Here is a 20,925-nt window from a genome sequence, read left to right as displayed (position 1 = left end):
TTGAAGCAACCCAACACATATATCAACCTCTCACAAAAAGAAAGGGATGCCATACGGAAACTACAAGAAAACCCAAATATAACCATCAAGCCCGCAGACAAAGGGGGCGGCATAGGGATCCAAAACAAACAAGACTACACTGCGGAATGCCACAGATTACTCAGCGATGACCGTAACTACAGACGCCTAAAAGAAGATCCAACCAACACACTACAGACTACCATTACCACAATGGTTGAGTCGGCTGAGAACCATCATTACATCTCCAAACAGGAGGCGGACTACCTATGTGTGAAAAACCCTAGAGTCCCCTATTTCTACACAGTACCTAAAATTTATAAGGAAGCCAGACCTCCACCTGGACGCCCCATTGTGTCTGGCATCAACTCTCTCCTGGAACCATTGTCCAGGTACTGTGACTTCTTCCTAAACCCTCTGGTCCAGAAGGCCTCAACATACACCAAAGACACCAAACACTTACTGTCTCTGATCAAAGACATGAATTTCGATCCGACCACACAGCTTCTCGTGGGACTAGACATTGAAAGTCTGTACACAAGCCTTCCCCAAGATGCCACCTTAAAAGTCCTTGATGACATGCTCACAAGGACCCCGTGGGAACACTCGACCCCGAGAGAATTTATTCTACAGTGTGCCACACTTGCCCTGAAGGAGAATTACTTTGTGTTCGAGGGGAACTTCTATCTCCAAACCAACGACAACTCTATGGGCAGCGTTTTCGCCCCCAGTGCGGCGGGACTATACGTATATAAATTCGAACTACTCCATATCCTACCGGCAACCAACCCTTACACCAACAACATAGAGTTCTGGCATCGATACATCGACGATATACTGATCATATGGACTGGCACAGAGGAATCACTGACCTCCTTTCTCAACTGGCTAAATGAACGCGATCCATACCTACGGTTCACTAGTATAGCCAATCCTCGCTACGTAGCTTTTCTTGACCTCATGATAGAGGCAGAGGCTGGCACCCTAAAAACTTCCACTTACTATAAACCCATGGCCAGAAACTCCTTGCTCCAATTCGAGAGCTTCCATCCACACCCCCTCAAGGAGAACTTACTGTTTGGACAATTTTTTACGCATCAGACGCAATTGCAGCTCTACAACAGACTACCAACAACAATCAGCAGACCTGATGTTAAAACTACAGGAACGTGGCTACCCTGATAAAATTATCAAGACCACCAAAAAACGCACCCGGAACCAAAATAGAGAGGCACTCCTGGAAGACAACGCACGGCCTGACACACCCACACCACTGACCTATATCACAACCTACAACGGAATATCAAACCACGTGGCAAAAATAATACGAAAAAACTGGAGGATCCTCAATACAGGCAATAGAAATTGGACACAACCACTATTTACCTACAAAAAAGCTAGCAGCCTAAAAGACCCTAGTGTCCACCCGCCCAAAAACAATTGCAAAACCCTTGATCAACACAATTCAGAACGCCTGGGGTCAACCTAGTGTGGTCGGCCACCACCCATGTGGTGACTGCAGTGTTTGCCATCTGACACAGCCTAGCAAAACACTGAATCTAGAACCGGGCAAAACATGGCACCAATTAAAACACACACACTGTAACTCAACCAACCTAATATACCTCATTGAGTGTCCCTGTAAACTCAGGTACGTGGGAATGACTACCAGGAAGGTAAGGACTAGAATTGTGGAACACCGAAGCACTATTTGAAGCAAAAAGACGAACAGCAAACTCATGGACCATTACCTACAAGAAGGACACACCCCCAATGATAAATCCTGGACAGTGATTGAACACATGCCTTATCACCCTAACAATAATGACAAAATCCTATTGGCAAGAGAACAACGTTGGATATACCGCCTCTCGACCCATACCCAAGGATTAAATGACAATATACCTTGGAATAGCCTCAGTCGTTGAATCCTTTACACCCCCTGGGGAAGAACACACGCACACCATATACTTAAGCCATGGTACTGCCGCACACAGATTCTGAATACACTACTAGATCGATCGCAATAGATGTATCCGATGCCAGCCTCATCACATGACACTGTACGTGGCCCTTGTTGCAGTTTAACACCTGGCCAATCCATACCTTTATTCATTTGGACCTCAACGCTGTCTATACACGAACCCAAAGGTCAATGGCCCCTTGCATTGCAGGTAAGCTTTCCTGTAGTCATAATGATCGCAGGACATATATATGGCATGCCGCATTTGCAGTAGAGTAGGCAAATGGATCCACATGATGAATACCCCTGTTCAGAGACATTGACACACGATTACCCCTTCTGGTGGTAGTCTGTTGTTTGTTTCTCTGTAGACGCCATCCTTGCTACAGAGACACGCTTTGCCACAACTGTGACCTCTAGGTGTTTATAATTATTTCATCGATTTATCCCGAACACCAGAAATTATGAACCTCACTAAAATTAAATAACGCTAAATATTATCTGACTATTACTTTCCCAACACAGGCATTCACACACAATGCCTCTACAATGGTGGTAGTCTGTTCTTTGTGTTGTTCCTTATTCCCCTGCAGAAGCTACTCACACAGCAGAGGTACGCCTTGCACGGAACCAACCACAGCTGTGGCGCCGAGCTACTATTTAAACTCCAACAGGAACACCACAAAACCATCGACGGAGTTCCTGTTTGGCCGCAGTAGGTGGAGAAGTGGATCCTGACAAAGCACCAAGTAAGTGAGAGACGGGGGGACCACTTGTCTGTCCCAATTGATTTGCCCCCAGGAACCGCCCTGAACGAGCCAGACCGGGTGGCTCTCTCTAAAGTGAGAATACCTTACGGCACCCATGCTTAGAGCTCTGGGCGATACCTTACCTCTTTCTTTTACTTTAATTCCTTTGTTGTAAACCATTTCGTTTTCCATCAGAGTGCTACCCTTACTCGGACCCCCTCCAGGGACACATGGAGTTTGCTTTCCGGAATCTGAAAGTATGCACATTATCCTACCATTGTCGCGGTCACAACCTTGGTCACAAATAAGTTATTTTTATCCCGCCTTTAACCTATATCACAATACCGTATAGTTGCGCAATTTGGCAGCCTAATTCACATGCCGACACGAACCGCTAAACACTGCCAGTATTTTCCGATTACCACTTAGGAACAACGCAACAAAGTCACTGGAATATGTGCCTGAGATGGTCCTCATTTATGTGTGTGTTATATGTTTGTTTTGTCCACCTTTCCTTGCAGGTACAAACCTAGAGGAAAGCCTCCTCATACAGCTATCGCACCTTAGCGAATGTGTCACTTAGGAACGCATATACAATATATATAGCTCCTTTTTAACTCACTACTCACACATAGGTCGTGAAGAAAGCCAGTTTTAACACGAGGCCTGGCTGAAACTAGTTGGCCACACCGGATGTGGGAGACCATAAGTCTCTCCAACCACGTCCACTAGCCTTGCTTTTAATACTGTCAAGGGCCCATGAATAAATTATCCTCTGGACAATGGGACCCTTAGGACAGTTTTTATATTTCACTCTTAACACCATCACCGCACACTCAACACTATCCGCTCCGCTTTAAACAGACGTCGCAGCACACCAGAGGCACACTCGGTGCCTTGGGTGGGGCCCGATGATGAAGCATGCCACCAACTAGGTTGGTGGGTGAGGGCCTTCATAAAAACTAATATGTTTTTCTGACACGCACTACATGAGCATTACTAGTATAGCTAGCTCTTTTCGATTACAATTAATATCCTACGGGGAAGTGAACTAGCTACCTCTGTTCCTCACTCTCCTTCTTGATAGACATCACGCGATATAGGCTCCCGTCACACAGTCACACGGTAGGGAGCTGATTTACACGGTGGCAGGGAATACATGCTATAAACTACTGTAAATGGTGGATTTCCAGCTTGTTATCAAAGGCTTTGAACTGCTGACGTTCATTAAGGGATACGAAAACACCCCAAGACATGGGCACCAGCCTCAGCAAGCTTTTTTGTTTTTTGTGGAGGGGGCTTGGGGGCAGGGTGGGGTGGAGTGGGGTCAAAAGTACCTCTTAGGTACTTCTCAGTAGGAGGCCCCACCTCCTCCTCACATGGTGAGATTTTTGTTCAAGTTGACATGTATGAAACAGTGAGGTCTAGTTTCCCAGAGCTGCCTTTCATGAAGAGCAAAAATGTCCCGGGCCTAGCTGGGGCCACTGTGGTACGCAATACTTATATGGAAATCATGAGCTGCATAGCCAATTTTGTAGGCACCATTGCATAAGCAGAACAGGAATGGGAGTGGGTGGTTATCTGACTTCTAACAAACAATGGGGTGCAAGTGTGGCTAAATCCATAAAACCTAATACCATTTAATCTAAAAAGCTGGAATTGTGGCACTAACAATACGGCAAGTAGGGGTGAAATGCCACAAAACGGAACGACGTGTGACACAGAGATACTATTCAATAAAATGGAGAAACACACGCAGAGGCCTACCACTAGAAGTTAACAGTGGGTGCAGATAGTACTGGATTTAAAGTTAACTGTTCTTTCGCCTACAACAAAATAAGAAATGAGAGTGCTGATAATAAGCAGGGCTTTCAATGGGCAGGTTCTGCACTTCTTTCATTTTAAACAGAGTACCTGCACTTCCCAGCACTGCTGCAATGCATTTAATGGGAGTGTACCGGCACTTCTCAGGAACAAATTCGTACTTTGATAGAGAGTACCAGCACTTTGCATTTCCATTTAAAGGACTCCTAATAAGATGTGTGTGCCTAGTGTAGGCTTTGAACTTCTTGGAAAATGAAACAATAGTCGAAGGAAAGTATTTTCCCGGATCCGCGGTTCGCCCCATTCTTGGGAAGCCTGCCTTCTTCTCTTTCTTCTCCACTGGCCTGTGCCCAGCCGAGAACAACACTCCTCATTGAGACTCTCGGGGGCTCCTGCGTCTCCGCCGCCAATACTCTCCGGGCCCTTGAAATCCAGGGCACGGCGGCGTGTCGGAGCAGGCTGCTGACAGCAGGAGGAGCGCCAGCTCTCTCCTGCCTCCTCCCGGGGCTGCCCTCGGTGCCCGCCTCCCTCTCCCCATCCCTGCGCCTGGATACACAGCGCAGCACTTCAGACCCAGGCGGCGACGGACCGCGGGAGAGACAGGGGGCAGCGCGTGCAGACCAGGTAAAAGCGACCAAACCGGCGGCGCGTCCGCACATATCGATGTCGAGTGCAGGGCTCAGGCGTGGCTAACCTGTAGATATAGTATGTTGCCTATTAAGATTTCGGCTAGGTGCGCAGGAAGTGAGCGCGGAGGCGGTCAGGGGGCTAAACTGCTAGACTAGGTTCTAATCCAGCTCTGAGTAAGATGTTTGAGTCTGGCCAAAGCGTCTGATCTCCCTCGCCCTTCCAGTGTAAATATGTGAAATGTGATGCGATAGTAGAATGAAGTATTTAAAGAAACTCTCCTGGTGTGCACTATCTTGGATCGTCTCCTTGTACCCCCCTTTCCTTAATCTACAGCGCACGGGTAGTTGCGCTGCAGCTTGGTTCGCGCTGTATGAATCCCAGCACTTACATTCTACTCTAGCATATTTCACTATGTACTTAAAATCGAGCGGAGGGGCGAGGTTAACATAACTCCAGTGGATCCGTTAGTGGCAAATGCAGTTTTGTACATCTGAATGTGTTCTATTGGTTAAATGACAACATCTGATAAAGTGTTGTTACACCTTTGGGTGTCAGTATCAGTTTGTAATTGAAGGATGTGGTCTCAAATACGTGTGTTAGATGGGTAACCACCCTTGCGATGTTCTAATAATATTTTTGTCCATGAGCAGTGCTTTACATGGGCCTGTTCTCACAGACACTGTACTGAGTGACTGCACTGTGGGGGTGCAATACTTTTGATGGGAGAGTGCCTGCACTTCTCGGTAACACATGGGCACTATTGGTCACTGAGTACCTACACTTCTGTAATTCCACTTGAACCCCTGTCCATTACTAAAGTGTGCTGTTGACTTCACTGCATGTGCAGGGGACTTGAAGTATGGAGAGTAGAAGGGCCACTGCCACACATCCAGTGCTTAATTTGTAAAAAACAGAAGTGCCAGTGCCTTAGTTAGGAGGCCCCAGCAGCTTGCACCACAGATTGCCACTGCCAACGCTGCCAATGGCAGTACCAACACAATTACTAATCATCACACTCTTAAAAGTGTGACAATTCATCCTACTCTAGGACCCCAAAGCTATACAAAAGGCTTGGGCGGCAGATAATAGTAATTTTTAACAGTGCCACCATGTGGCAGACTGGTACAAGCCCCGGTGCTGACAATTAAGTGCCGGTGCTGAGCACCTGAAAGCACCGGCTCAAATTAAGCACTGCACACATCTCCCCTTGCAATGCTTTACGCGCTACAACACATACTCATGACCCGGAAAAAAACAAATGGCCTGCGGTGCTCGTGGTATCTGTTAGTAAGCCCAAAACCTGTGGGCCAGTAGCTGGACTCAGCAAGAACAATTGTCACAGCTAAAATACAATTAACCCCAGGGAGTCTCAAATCTGAGCAGTAATTTTCATAAGTGAATAGCATTATTGCTGGTATTAACCTTTTATATCGCACATAACAACAAATAGCATTGCATCTCTGTGCTCCATCGGTCTGTGTCGTTCCTGATATACACAATGGTATCGCCTTTATGGACATCTGTGAGTTTAACCTGCACTTTACTGACAGGTCTCTGCAATGTGCACTGGACTCTGCTGAGCTGTCTCAAAAAAGTAAGTTTTTATATAGCGCTGCTACTCATCCTTACGGGTCTCAAGGTGCTGGGGGCCGTAGTGGAAATTAAGTGAGCTATTGCCCAGAGTCACACGGTGCTGAGCTGCTGCCGGAGCCAGGGATCGAACCGAGAACCCTGTGTTTCGAAGTCAGCTGCCCTGGCCGCTGCACCACACCTCTCCACCAACAATGCCATGGATGCCTTTCATGACAAGAAATGAGTCCCTCCTTGCCAAGTTTGACACTTTCACTCGGAGCTGGCAACTTAGCAAGAAGCACTTTCCTTTCTGGGACTTGTAATTTCAGGTATCTAATTGGACGAATGGGGTTCCATGTACTAGTATATGTTCTAGTGACCAAAAAGGTAAGACTGCCTAGGGTCTCACATATGGCTGGACAATTCGGCAGCCAAGCAGAGTATGTCTTCTCAGTGTAATTATACATCCACTCCTGGACTCTGTGTTAGCCCCCATGATCACAGGTTTGATTCCTGCCAGATCCGCTCAGGCTGTCATTCCTCCATGGTTGATAAAAGGAGTACCAGTGAATTGGGTATTGATTAACATTTTCTGTTTAGCACTTAAATGTCCTAAGCTGTGAATGCGTTCTTTACAAATGTTGTGTTATGTACATTGAAGGGTATTCATTATCGGCCAATGGGTGCGTTTTCATGTTTTCCAGTGCAGGATTAGTTAGCTGGCCTTATCAGAAGATGCTGTGAGTAAAAGCCGCATTGTATGTACGTTAGTTCCTCGTTGTTTGTGTTTCTCCATATTAGTGAGCACTGTCAATACGTTCTGCGCCCCACCGGTGATGCAACATTGTCGTCCTACTTTTAGGTTTGTGGAGTGTCATTGATTTATGTGTTCAAAATCTGGGCAGTCTACAAATTGGAGTAGGGTGTTTGTCTGCAAAGTGGTGTTTTCATGCTAGTGCTACGAGGCCACACAATTCGCAGGTGTGCGCAAAACAAATGATAACCGAATTTCCAGTTAAGCTGTATTTAAGCCAACACGCTGGGCCCGATTCACAAACTGCATTTTGTAGTATGTAAAGTAGTATTACAGTGCTAGAGGCTGTCATATTGATTGGATTTTAACATGAGCACTGTATGAATGTATTTAATAAATTACTGCAATATTATATTTTATGGTGTTTAGACTTAGAGTTAAATTGTTTTTAAAAACGGAATAGTTGTTTTAACCCCTTCGCCGCGGGGGTAATTCCCTCTTGGCGCGGGGGGGCGCGCGCGGCGCCGTGGTGCTCGTGACGAACCCAGCTCGTCATGAGGCACAGTGGAGCAGTGCTCATGACGAGCTGAGCTCGTGACGACCCCGCCCACTGATTGATTCTCCCGCACAGGCAGGGAATCAATCGCGCGTGGGCGGGCCGCGGCCGTTATGACGAGCTCAGCTCGTCATGAGCACAGCTCCACTGTGCCTCATGACGAGCTGGGCTCGTCATGAGCACGCAAGCGGTTAATGTTCTGTAACTTTGTTTCTTAGTAACATTTCTTGGAAGTGAAATTATTACAGTAGTACTGTTTATTATTATTAATATTATTATTATTATTATTATTATTACTTAGCATTTCTAGAGCGTATAGCTCCCAAGAGGCATCCCAGCGCTAGCGGTTTAGCAGTGAGAGGGAGTGGGTTTGCAGACTAAGGTTTTGAAAAGGCACGTTTTCAGATGCTTTCGAAAGGTGAGAAGATGGGTTTCTGATTCTAGCTGCAGGGGTAGAGTATTCCATAGCCTAGCTATGTTATACATAAAGGAGCTACTCCCTCTGCGTGTCCTGTGAATTTTGAGGATGACAGCGAGCCTCATGCTTGCGGAGCGGAGAAGTTTCCTGGGTTGGTAAAAGGTAATGAAGGTGTTAAAAATGGTGGGGCCTTTCCCCATCAGGGTTTTGTGGGCTATGCAAAGGGATTTGAATTGAATTATTTCCAGAATAGGTAGCCAATATAGGGCTTTCAGATATGGCTTTGCAGATTGCGTTCTTGGCACTCCAAGCAGCACCCTGGCTGCACAGTTCTGGGCCACTTTGAGTTTCATAATGATAGATTTGGGTGCTCCTAGGTATAAGGAGTTACCATAGTCCAGGCGCGAGAGAACCAGGGCCTGGACCACCGTTCTTCTTGCCCCACTAGGGAGGAGGGGGAGAATTTTCCTCAGCATTCTGAGGATGCCATAACACGCACCGGCCACTTTCACAGCTTGCTGTCCACATTTTAGAATTTTTCAAGCCACACTCCCAAACTTTTTATCTTGGGTTTTGAGGAGAGTGCTTGTCCTAGACATGTGGGCTATTGCAGTTTGAAGTCAGTATTGGGTAAGTTACTCAAGTACATGATTTCTGATTTGTCGCCATTGAGCTTAAGGCAGGAGTTTTGCATCCATATAGCCACCTTCTCCAGGCATGTCTCTAGGTCAGAGGGGGCATTGTGCGTGTGCTTTAAAGAGACCCCTAGCTGGGTGTCATCAGCATAGGTGATAATTTTTATACCAAATGGATGGACGATGTTCGCCAGTGGCCTCATATATATGTTAAATAAGGTAGGACTCAGGGAAGATGCCTGAGGCACTCCATACCTAAGAGGGCAGCACCTTGACGTGGCTTCTCCTGAAAAAACTTGAAAAGTTCTCTCGCTGAGGTACGATTGGATCTATGTTATTGCTTCCCCTGATATTCCTACATTTCCAAGCCGGTTCAGAAGAATATCAAAGTTAACAGTGTCGAACGCGGCACTTAGGTCAAGGAGAATGATGGCCACTGCTCCTCCCTGATCTATAATCTTTTTTAAATTCCTCTACTACAGAGATAAGAGGTGGTTGCGTGCCCAGAAGAGGCCAGAAGCAGGTCTGAGAGTGGTGTAAACTATTACGGGATTCTAGGAAGGCTGAAAGGATAGAGTTGACATGTTTTTCCAGAATCTTACAGACCATAGGTAGTAGAGATATTGGTCTGTAAATACTCAAGACATCTGGATTAAGAGTTGGTTTCTTCAGTAACGCTCTCACCATATCATGTTTCCAGGGCGGTGGGACCTGGCTGTTGGTAATGGAGAGATTTAGGACTTCCAGTATTGTTGGTAGCACCACGTCTTTGACCTTGCCCATCTGCTGAGGGATGGCTGGATCACACGGAGAGCCAGATTTTATCTGTCAAAAGATGTTTAAAAGCGTTGCCTCATCTATAAGTGGGAATTTCTCCAAGATATACCACTTATCATCTTGGGGTGTGGTAATCCCATCAAGGTTGGTGAAAGGAGTTAGAGCGGGGGGATCACTAGGCAGTGGGGAGGCTGGCAACCTATTGTAGATAGATTACATTTTTTCTTGAAAGTAGTCTGCAAATTCGTTACACCACTCAGATGAGATGGTGGTTTCAGGCCCTGGGAATTCTAGGAGGGTCTTCGCTATGCTGAAGATTTCTCTGGGAGTATTAGCCGCAGAAGTGATTTTATCTTCATAACAAAGTGCCTGGTCTTTTTTAGTTTCCCCTTGATAGATTTTTATCGCCTGTCTATAATCCACTTTACTACTCTCACTATAGTCCTTTCTCCATTTCCTCTCCTGCCTTTTACAGATCTGTTTGAGTGCTCTAAGCTGGGGCGAGTACCATGGCGTTGTCTTTTCTCTCCCCCTATGTGGAACCTCTTTGACAGGGATCATTTTGTCCAGAGAGTATTCGATCCAGTGGGATAGTTTTTCTGCTGCAGCTGTAACGTTGGAGTCTAAAATAGGTTAGAACTCTTGAAAGTGTTGGCCCATGATTCCATGGACCGTTTAGCCCAGGGACGATATTTCCTTATATTAATTTCCGTGTGATTTCTTTGTGTGACTCCTTTTAAGAAAATGGGGATCACTGAGTGGTCAGACCATGGCAGGGGGATGGGGGTCCTCACCGACACTTTGTTGTTGTTAGTGAATACAAGGTCGAGTGTGTGGCCTTTGATATGTGTAGTGCCTACCACTTTTTGATCCATTAGGATGGCAGATAAGTCTTGGGACAATTCTACAACTTCGGTGTTGTTTTGGTCGTCGAAGTGTAGGTTAAAGTCTCCCAGCAGTGTGATATAGCTGGATGAGCTTACTAGTGTAGCTGCCACTTCCGGGAGAGACTTACTACGTTGCCCCGCCTTTCCCAGGGGGCGATATATAAGTACTCCTAAAAAGGAGCATGTTGCCGAAAGTGCAATAAAAAAAGTAGGCTTTTACAGTCGGGTACAGGGTGGGGTAAACCCGACACGTAAAGGACTCTTTAAATATGACTGCTATCCCTCCCCCTTTCTTCTTCTCGTGATCTCTACGCTCAATGTTGTATCCTGGTGGAAGAGTTTGAATTACCTCTGGGGTGGAGTCCTTCTGTAACCAGGTTTCTGTTAAAAACAGAGCGTCCAGTCTCTCTTCTACGAGGAAGGTATTTAATTCGACCGAATGTTTTGGTAATGACCTACAATTCAGTGCAAACATTTTGTACGTAAGATTGGTGTCAGTGTTTTTCTGACTGACAACAGTCGGGTGGAGACTAAAAGAGCAATAGGCACATGCCCGGTGGTTCTTGTCTAATTTCATAGACTGGCGGCATTCAACCCGTCTCTTATCCCAATAAGTTGGGCTGATGAGTAAACCAGTGTTTTTTATGGCTAGAGGAGCAGGAGACCTTGCCCCTGGTCCCGGTTGGGCGCGGACGGGCGCAGACGGGCTTTCCTTAGGCGCGCCTCTGGCGCGCCCGCTGGGCAAATCCGCCACGGGCCCAGTTTTGCATCCAATTAAATAGTCAGCTGGCGGAAGTAAAAGTGCAGTCCCCCTGAAACGCTGCTGATGCTTTTGTGCTTTAGAGTGACACGCCCACTCTCTCCGTTCAAAGGGGAAGCCCCGCGACGGACCGCGGAGTGGGAGAGTCAGCACAGTAAGTTGATCAGCCATGCATGTCTAATATAATTTTAAAATGTTAGAGGTATAAAAACAGTTTTTAAAAGAATTAAAAATGTCGCCAGAAAACAGGATACTTAAAGTTACCAAATAGCGCACACCAGCACCTCCCTTGTGCTACTTACTTCAAAATACAATTCACAAAGCTATGTGTGTAAATCTCCATCTCCTCCTGTCCTCTCATATCTATGGGGAGGTATCCAAACATATGGGACCTGTTCACAAAGGTAAATTTTACAGGAGTAAATCTACATGAGAAAATTTACTTACACTTTGTAGTAAATGTACTACTGGTGGCTATAGAACATTTTGGAATATAAATGTACTACAAAGTGTAGACTTATATGACTCCAACCTCTAAAACAGGGGGGAGGCTAATTTAATAGTTACAAATTACTACTACTTACTTTTCACATGTAGGCAGAGTTCTCTGCCACGGGGTGGAGATCTCCATACGGTAAAGTATCGGAAACATTTAAAAAGATTACTAAACTTTAAAATAAATTAGTAAAACATTTCAATGCCAAACATTAATGTAAAATGGTTCTATATATTTATTTGAAATTCCTAGTACAACAAAAAAATATGCTACACACCTATTCACTAAATTGTCAATTCAATATTTCATTGTGGTGTTATGGACAGAGCTGCTGACATTGGAATTAGGGAAAGGGGTTTGAGTCTCAGCATCGGCTACACATCCTGTGATTCTGGGCAAAACCCTTAGGGCTTCATTGCAATGTCTGGCGGACTCATGTCTGCCTGACACCGTTGCGGAATGGAAACTGACTGACCTCAGGTCAGTGGGTCCGACCGCATCATTTGGATGCCACCGCACACAGTGCGGTCGTAAACATCCATTTTCCTATGGGAGCTTGTGCGCTGGTGGAAAACGCCCACAGCATTAGCTCCGATAGAAAAATTGATGATTCCATTATGTTTATGGGGCCTCCATTGGTGTCCCCAGGCCCTAATGCCGAGGCCTCAGAGGGACGGGGGCCCTACTAGGAGCCCCCAATGTCACTTTCTGTCAGCCTTCTCATGTCAGAAAGGCCTCCATGGAATGGCTTTAGAAAACATGAAGAACTAACAATCCACCTGTAATTATCAGTAGGCTGTGGTAGGACATAGGGGTTATTGAAATGTTTGGGCGGAGGAACTGTATGCAGAGGTACTAGGCCCATATAGGGCTAAATTAACAACCAAGGGAGCCCATCGAGGGCGATATGTCTTTTGAATATACTTTTATGAGGAAAGGAAATACAAACTAGAAATAAAGATTATTGTTTAACTGAATATATGCAGATATGATATGAAGTCTGCAATATGTTGACATCCTTTCTACGTTATTGAATGATAAAATGCACTTCCTCATTAAGGCTGTTACATGTTCCAAGATGGCGCCCAGAAAACTATTGATTATGAACATTGTGAACCCATAGTCCATCAACTATGTCAATGAATGCTGCTGCGATGATTTTGTGATCATGACATAAAAGTAAAGCATAACACAATGCCGGCTGACATTGTCCTAGGCAGTTAGTGCCGAAACGGGTCTAAGCGTTTTGAAGGGACAATAAAGTTTTGTTATATATATATAAATATACACACACATAAATATATATGTATATATACAAATGTATGTATGTATATATATTATATATACATGTAACACACCAGTTCCGGTTTGGTAGCGAGGCTGTCAACAGGCGGTCCGAGATCGGGTTACTGGATAGCCCCATTAAATTATGCAGCTCCTTCTCCAATTCAGTAGAAAGTACTCGGACACTCCGACATGCTTCAATAAAGTTTTTATGGCATAAAATAGCACGTTTCGGCTTTACGCCTTGCTCACGCATCATTCCATTCCATTAAAACTTTATTGAAGCATGTCGGAGTGTCCGAGTACTTTTTACTGAATTGGAGAAGGAGCTGCATAATATATATATATATATATATATATATATATATATATATATATATATATATATATATATATATATATATATTCTGCTCCAAAGGTTGTCCACCAGGTGAGCAGCACTCGATCAGCAGCTTTGTTTATGATAGGCATGGACGAGGATCCGCTTGTAGAAGCCGCTCCGTAGTGGAATTGCCTGACGCGTTTCGAAGCTCCATATGCTTCTCTTCAGAGGCTTTAACGGAGACGGTGTGTGCAAGCGCTGAACCTACTTCGCCATTTTCATATTGCACTCCCACCAATGGGAAGCTCGAATGAGACTGTGCATTGTGGGAAATATGGTCCGGATAGCACACAAATCTTGTCCTGTATGGACCCTGCAAGTGGACTCGTCCTCAATCCTGTTTGCCGCTGCTGACCCACATTACTGACATGATGGTTACCATGTCAGGTGGCCCCCGTAACATTACGGGGTGGTGCAAGCTCCGCGGCAGGACGGCCGCGTGTTACATTCTGCTCCAAAGGTTGTCCACCAGGTGAGCAGCACTCGATCAGCAGCTTTGTTTATGATAGGCATGGACGAGGATCCGCTTGTAGAAGCCGCTCCGTAGTGGAATTGCCTGACGCGTTTCGAAGCTCCATATGCTTCTCTTCAGAGGCTTTAACGGAGACGGTGTGTGCAAGCGCTGAACCTACTTCGCCATTTTCATATTGCACTCCCACCAATGGGAAGCTCGAATGAGACTGTGCATTGTGGGAAATATGGTCCGGATAGCACACAAATCTTGTCCTGTATGGACCCTGCAAGTGGACTCGTCCTCAATCCTGTTTGCCGCTGCTGACCCACATTACTGACATGATGGTTACCATGTCAGGTGGCCCCCGTAACATTACGGGGTGGTGCAAGCTCCGCGGCAGGACGGCCGCGTGTTACATTCTGCTCCAAAGGTTGTCCACCAGGTGAGCAGCACTCGATCAGCAGCTTTGTTTATGATAGGCATGGACGAGGATCCGCTTGTAGAAGCCGCTCCGTAGTGGAATTGCCTGACGCGTTTCGAAGCTCCATATGCTTCTCTTCAGAGGCTTTAACGGAGACGGTGTGTGCAAGCGCTGAACCTACTTCGCCATTTTCATATTGCACTCCCACCAATGGGAAGCTCGAATGAGACTGTGCATTGTGGGAAATATGGTCCGGATAGCACACAAATCTTGTCCTGTATGGACCCTGCAAGTGGACTCGTCCTCAATCCTGTTTGCCGCTGCTGACCCACATTACTGACATGATGGTTACCATGTCAGGTGGCCCCCGTAACATTACGGGGTGGTGCAAGCTCCGCGGCAGGACGGCCGCGTGTTACATTCTGCTCCAAAGGTTGTCCACCAGGTGAGCAGCACTCGATCAGCAGCTTTGTTTATGATAGGCATGGACGAGGATCCGCTTGTAGAAGCCGCTCCGTAGTGGAATTGCCTGACGCGTTTCGAAGCTCCATATGCTTCTCTTCAGAGGCTTTAACGGAGACGGTGTGTGCAAGCGCTGAACCTACTTCGCCATTTTCATATTGCACTCCCACCAATGGGAAGCTCGAATGAGACTGTGCATTGTGGGAAATATGGTCCGGATAGCACACAAATCTTGTCCTGTATGGACCCTGCAAGTGGACTCGTCCTCAATCCTGTTTGCCGCTGCTGACCCACATTACTGACATGATGGTTACCATGTCAGGTGGCCCCCGTAACATTACGGGGTGGTGCAAGCTCCGCGGCAGGACAGCCGCGTGTTACATTCTGCTCCAAAGGTTGTCCACCACGTGAGCAGCACTCGATCAGCAGCTTTGTTTATGATAGGCATGGACGAGGATCCGCTTGTAGAAGCCGCTCCGTAGTGGAATTGCCTGACGCGTTTCGAAGCTCCATATGCTTCTCTTCAGAGGCTTTAACGGAGAAGGTGTGTGCAAGCGCTGAACCTACTTCGCCATTTTCATATTGCACTCCCACCAATGGGAAGCTCGAATGAGACTGTGCATTGTGGGAAATATGGTCCGGATAGCACACAAATCTTGTCCTGTATGGACCCTGCAAGTGGACTCGTCCTCAATCCTGTTTGCCGCTGCTGACCCACATTACTGACATGATGGTTACCATGTCAGGTGGCCCCCGTAACATTACGGGGTGGTGCAAGCTCCGCGGCAGGACGGCCGCGTGTTACATTCTGCTCCAAAGGTTGTCCACCAGGTGAGCAGCACTCGATCAGCAGCTTTGTTTATGATAGGCATGGACGAGGATCCGCTTGTAGATGCCGCTCCGTAGTGGAATTGCCTGACGCGTTTCGAAGCTCCATATGCTTCTCTTCAGAGGCTTTAACGGAGACGGTGTGTGCAAGCGCTGAACCTACTTCGCCATTTTCATATTGCACTCCCACCAATGGGAAGCTCGAATGAGACTGTGCATTGTGGGAAATATGGTCCGGATAGCACACAAATCTTGTCCTGTATGGACCCTGCAAGTGGACTCGTCCTCAATCCTGTTTGCCGCTGCTGACCCACAGTACTGACATGATGGTTACCATGTCAGGTGGCCCCCGTAACATTACGGGGTGGTGCAAGCTCCGCGGCAGGACGGCCGCGTGTTACATTCTGCTCCAAAGGTTGTCCACCAGGTGAGCAGCACTCGATCAGCAGCTTTGTTTATGATAGGCATGGACGAGGATCCGCTTGTAGAAGCCGCTCCGTAGTGGAATTGCCTGACGCGTTTCGAAGCTCCATATGCTTCTCTTCAGAGGCTTTAACGGAGACGGTGTGTGCAAGCGCTGAACCTACTTCGCCATTTTCATATTGCACTCCCACCAATGGGAAGCTCGAATGAGACTGTGCATTGTGAGAAATATGGTCCGGATAGCACACAAATCTTGTCCTGTATGGACCCTGCAAGTGGACTCGTCCTCAATCCTGTTTGCCGCTGCTGACCCACATTACTGACATGATGGTTACCATGTCAGGTGGCCCCCGTAACATTACGGGGTGGTGCAAGCTCCGTGGCAGGACGGCCGCGTGTTACATTCTGCTCCAAAGGTTGTCCACCAGGTGAGCAGCACTCGATCAGCAGCTTTGTTTATGATAGGCATGGACGAGGATCCGCTTGTAGAAGCCGCTCCGTAGTGGAATTGCCTGACGCGTTTCGAAGCTCCATATGCTTCTCTTCAGAGGCTTTAACGGAGACGGTGTGTGCAAGCGCTGAACCTACTTCGCCATTTTCATATTGCACTCCCACCAATGGGAAGCTCGAATGAGACTGTGCATTGTGGGAAATATGGTCCGGATGGCACACAAATCTTGTCCTGTATGGACCCTGCAAGTGGACTCGTCCTCAATCCTGTTTGCCGCTGCTGACCCACATTACTGACATGATGGTTACCATGTCAGGTGGCCCCCGTAACATTACGGGGTGGTGCAAGCTCCGCGGCAGGACGGCCGCGTGTTACATTCTGCTCCAAAGGTTGTCCACCAGGTGAGCAGCACTCGATCAGCAGCTTTGTTTATGATAGGCATGGACGAGGATCCGCTTGTAGAAGCCGCTCCGTAGTGGAATTGCCTGGCGCGTTTCGAAGCTCCATATGCTTCTCTTCAGAGGCTTTAACGGAGACGGTGTGTGCAAGCGCTGAACCTACTTCGCCATTTTCATATTGCACTCCCACCAATGGGAAGCTCGAATGAGACTGTGCATTGTGGGAAATATGGTCCGGATAGCACACAAATCTTGTCCTGTATGGACCCTGCAAGTGGACTCGTCCTCAATCCTGTTTGCCGCTGCTGACCCACATTACTGACATGATGGTTACCATGTCAGGTGGCCCCCGTAACATTACGGGGTGGTGCAAGCTCCGCGGCAGGACGGCCGCGTGTTACATTCTGCTCCAAAGGTTGTCCACCAGGTGAGCAGCACTCGATCAGCAGCTTTGTTTATGATAGGCATGGACGAGGATCCGCTTGTAGAAGCCGCTCCGTAGTGGAATTGCCTGACGCGTTTCGAAGCTCCATATGCTTCTCTTCAGAGGCTTTAACGGAGACGGTGTGTGCAAGCGCTGAACCTACTTCGCCATTTTCATATTGCACTCCCACCAATGGGAAGCTCGAATGAGACTGTGCATTGTGGGAAATATGGTCCGGATGGCACACAAATCTTGTCCTGTATGGACCCTGCAAGTGGACTCGTCCTCAATCCTGTTTGCCGCTGCTGACCCACATTACTGACATGATGGTTACCATGTCAGGTGGCCCCCGTAACATTACGGGGTGGTGCAAGCTCCGCGGCAGGACGGCCGCGTGTTACATTCTGCTCCAAAGGTTGTCCACCAGGTGAGCAGCACTCGATCAGCAGCTTTGTTTATGATAGGCATGGACGAGGATCCGCTTGTAGAAGCCGCTCCGTAGTGGAATTGCCTGACGCGTTTCGAAGCTCCATATGCTTCTCTTCAGAGGCTTTAACGGAGACGGTGTGTGCAAGCGCTGAACCTACTTCGCCATTTTCATATTGCACTCCCACCAATGGGAAGCTCGAATGAGACTGTGCATTGTGGGAAATATGGTCCGGATAGCACACAAATCTTGTCCTGTATGGACCCTGCAAGTGGACTCGTCCTCAATCCTGTTTGCCGCTGCTGACCCACATTACTGACATGATGGTTACCATGTCAGGTGGCCCCCGTAACATTACGGGGTGGTGCAAGCTCCGCGGCAGGACGGCCGCGTGTTACATTCTGCTCCAAAGGTTGTCCACCAGGTGAGCAGCACTCGATCAGCAGCTTTGTTTATGATAGGCATGGACGAGGATCCGCTTGTAGAAGCCGCTCCGTAGTGGAATTGCCTGACGCGTTTCGAAGCTCCATATGCTTCTCTTCAGAGGCTTTAACGGAGACAGTGTGTGCAAGCGCTGAACCTACTTCGCCATTTTCATATTGCACTCCCACCAATGGGAAGCTCGATCGAGTGCTGCTCACCTGGTGGACAACCTTTGGAGCAGAATGTAACACGCGGCCGTCCTGCCGCGGAGCTTGCACCACCCCGTAATGTTACGGGGGCCACCTGACATGGTAACCATCATGTCAGTAATGTGGGCCAGCAGCGGCAAACAGGATTGAGGACGAGTCCACTTGCAGGGTCCATACAGGACAAGATTTGTGTGCTATCCGGACCATATTTCCCACAATGCACAGTCTCATTCGAGCTTCCCATTGGTGGGAGTGCAATATGAAAACGGCGAAGTAGGTTCAGCGCTTGCACACACCGTCTCCGTTAAAGCCTCTGAAGAGAAGCATATGGAGCTTCGAAACGCGTCAGGCAATTCCACTATGGAGCGGCTTCTACAAGCGGATCCTCGTCCATGCCTATCATAAACAAAGCTGCTGATCGAGTGCTGCTCACCTGGTGGACAACCTTTGGAGCAGAATGTAACACGCGGCCGTCCTGCCGCGGAGCTTGCACCACCCCGTAATGTTACGGGGGCCACCTGACATGGTAACCATCATGTCTGTAATGTGGGCCAGCAGCGGCAAACAGGATTGAGGACGAGTCCACTTGCAGGGTCCATACAGGACAAGATTTGTGTGCTATCCGGACCATATTTCCCACAATGCACAGTCTCATTCGAGCTTCCCATTGGTGGGAGTGCAATATGAAAATGGCGAAGTAGGTTCAGCGCTTGCACACACCGTCTCCGTTAAAGCCTCTGAAGAGAAGCATATGGAGCTTCGAAATGCGTCAGGCAATTCCACTATGGAGCGGCTTCTACAAGCGGATCCTCGTCCATGCCTATCATAAACAAAGCTGCTGATCGAGTGCTGCTCACCTGGTGGACAACCTTTGGAGCAGAATGTAACACGCGGCTGTCCTGCCGCGGAGCTTGCACCACCCCGTAATGTTACGGGGGCCACCTGACATGGTAACCATCATGTCAGTAATGTGGGCCAGCAGCGGCAAACAGGATTGAGGACGAGTCCACTTGCAGGGTCCATACAGGACAAGATTTGTGTGCTATCCTGACCATATTTCCCACAATGCACAGTCTCATTCGAGCTTCCCATTGGTGGGAGTGCAATATGAAAATGGCGAAGTAGGTTCAGCGCTTGCACACACCGTCTCCGTTAAAGCCTCTGAAGAGAAGCATATGGAGCTTCGAAACGCGTCAGGCAATTCCACTATGGAGCGGCTTCTACAAGCGGATCCTCGTCCATGCCTATCATAAACAAAGCTGCTGATCGAGTGCTGCTCACCTGGTGGACAACCTTTGGAGCAGAATGTAACACGCGGCCGTCCTGCCGCGGAGCTTGCACCACCCCGTAATGTTACGGGGGCCACCTGACATGGTAACCATCATGTCAGTAATGTGGGCCAGCAGCGGCAAACAGGATTGAGGACGAGTCCACTTGCAGGGTCCATACAGGACAAGGTTTGTGTGCTATCCGGACCATATTTCCCACAATGCACAGTCTCATTCGAGCTTCCCATTGGTGGGAGTGCAATATGAAAATGGCGAAGTAGGTTCAGCGCTTGCACACACCGTCTCCGTTAAAGCCTCTGAAGAGAAGCATATGGAGCTTCGAAACGCGTCAGGCAATTCCACTATGGAGCGGCTTCTACAAGCGGATCCTCGTCCATGCCTATCATAAACAAAGCTGCTGATCGAGTGCTGCTCACCTGGTGGACAACCTTTGGAGCAGAATGTAACACGCGGCCGTCCTGCCGCGGAGCTTGCACCACCCCGTAATGTTACGGGGGCCACCTGACATGGTAACCATCATGTCAGTAATGTGGGCCAGCAGCGGCAAACAGGATTGAGGACGAGTCCACTTGCAGGGTCCATACAGGACAAGATTTGTGTGCTATCCGGACCATATTTCCCACAATGCACAGTCTCATTCGAGCTTCCCATTGGTGGGAGTGCAATATGAAAATGGCGAAGTAGGTTCAGCGCTTGCACACACCGTCTCCGTTAAAGCCTCTGAAGAGAAGCATATGGAGCTTCGAAACGCGTCAGGCAATTCCACTATGGAGCGGCTTCTACAAGCGGATCCTCGTCCATGCCTATCATAAACAAAGCTGCTGATCGAGTGCTGCTCACCTGGTGGACAACCTTTGGAGCAGAATGTAACACGCGGCCGTCCTGCCGCGGAGCTTGCACCACCCCGTAATGTTACGGGGGCCACCTGACATGGTAACCATCATGTCAGTAATGTGGGCCTGCAGCGGCAAACAGGATTGAGGACGAGTCCACTTGCAGGGTCCATACAGG

At 47.9% G+C, this 20,925-nt stretch overlaps 1 protein-coding gene across 2 annotated transcripts in view; it reads left to right on the top strand.

Moving 5' to 3' along the window:
* The window catches only part of SEMA4A (semaphorin 4A), a 283,525-nt gene that overhangs the window by 68,172 nt on the left and 194,428 nt on the right, over positions 1-20,925 (top strand). The window contains exon 1 of one of the 2 annotated variants that reach the window (XM_085638558.1): positions 5,063-5,178. The exons of the other annotated variant lie outside the window; for it this stretch is intronic. The gene's annotated coding sequence lies outside the window, so the exon portion shown is untranslated. Of the gene's footprint in view, positions 1-5,062; positions 5,179-20,925 lie in introns of those variants that run through there. 2 annotated transcript variants of the gene reach the window in all.

This window comes from Triturus cristatus, chromosome 12 (assembly GCF_964204655.1).
Source record: "Triturus cristatus chromosome 12, aTriCri1.1, whole genome shotgun sequence".
Lineage (NCBI taxonomy): Eukaryota > Metazoa > Chordata > Amphibia > Caudata > Salamandridae > Triturus > Triturus cristatus.
Note: the sequence above shows the minus strand (reverse complement) of the source record. Positions and strands in the feature narration are given on the sequence as shown.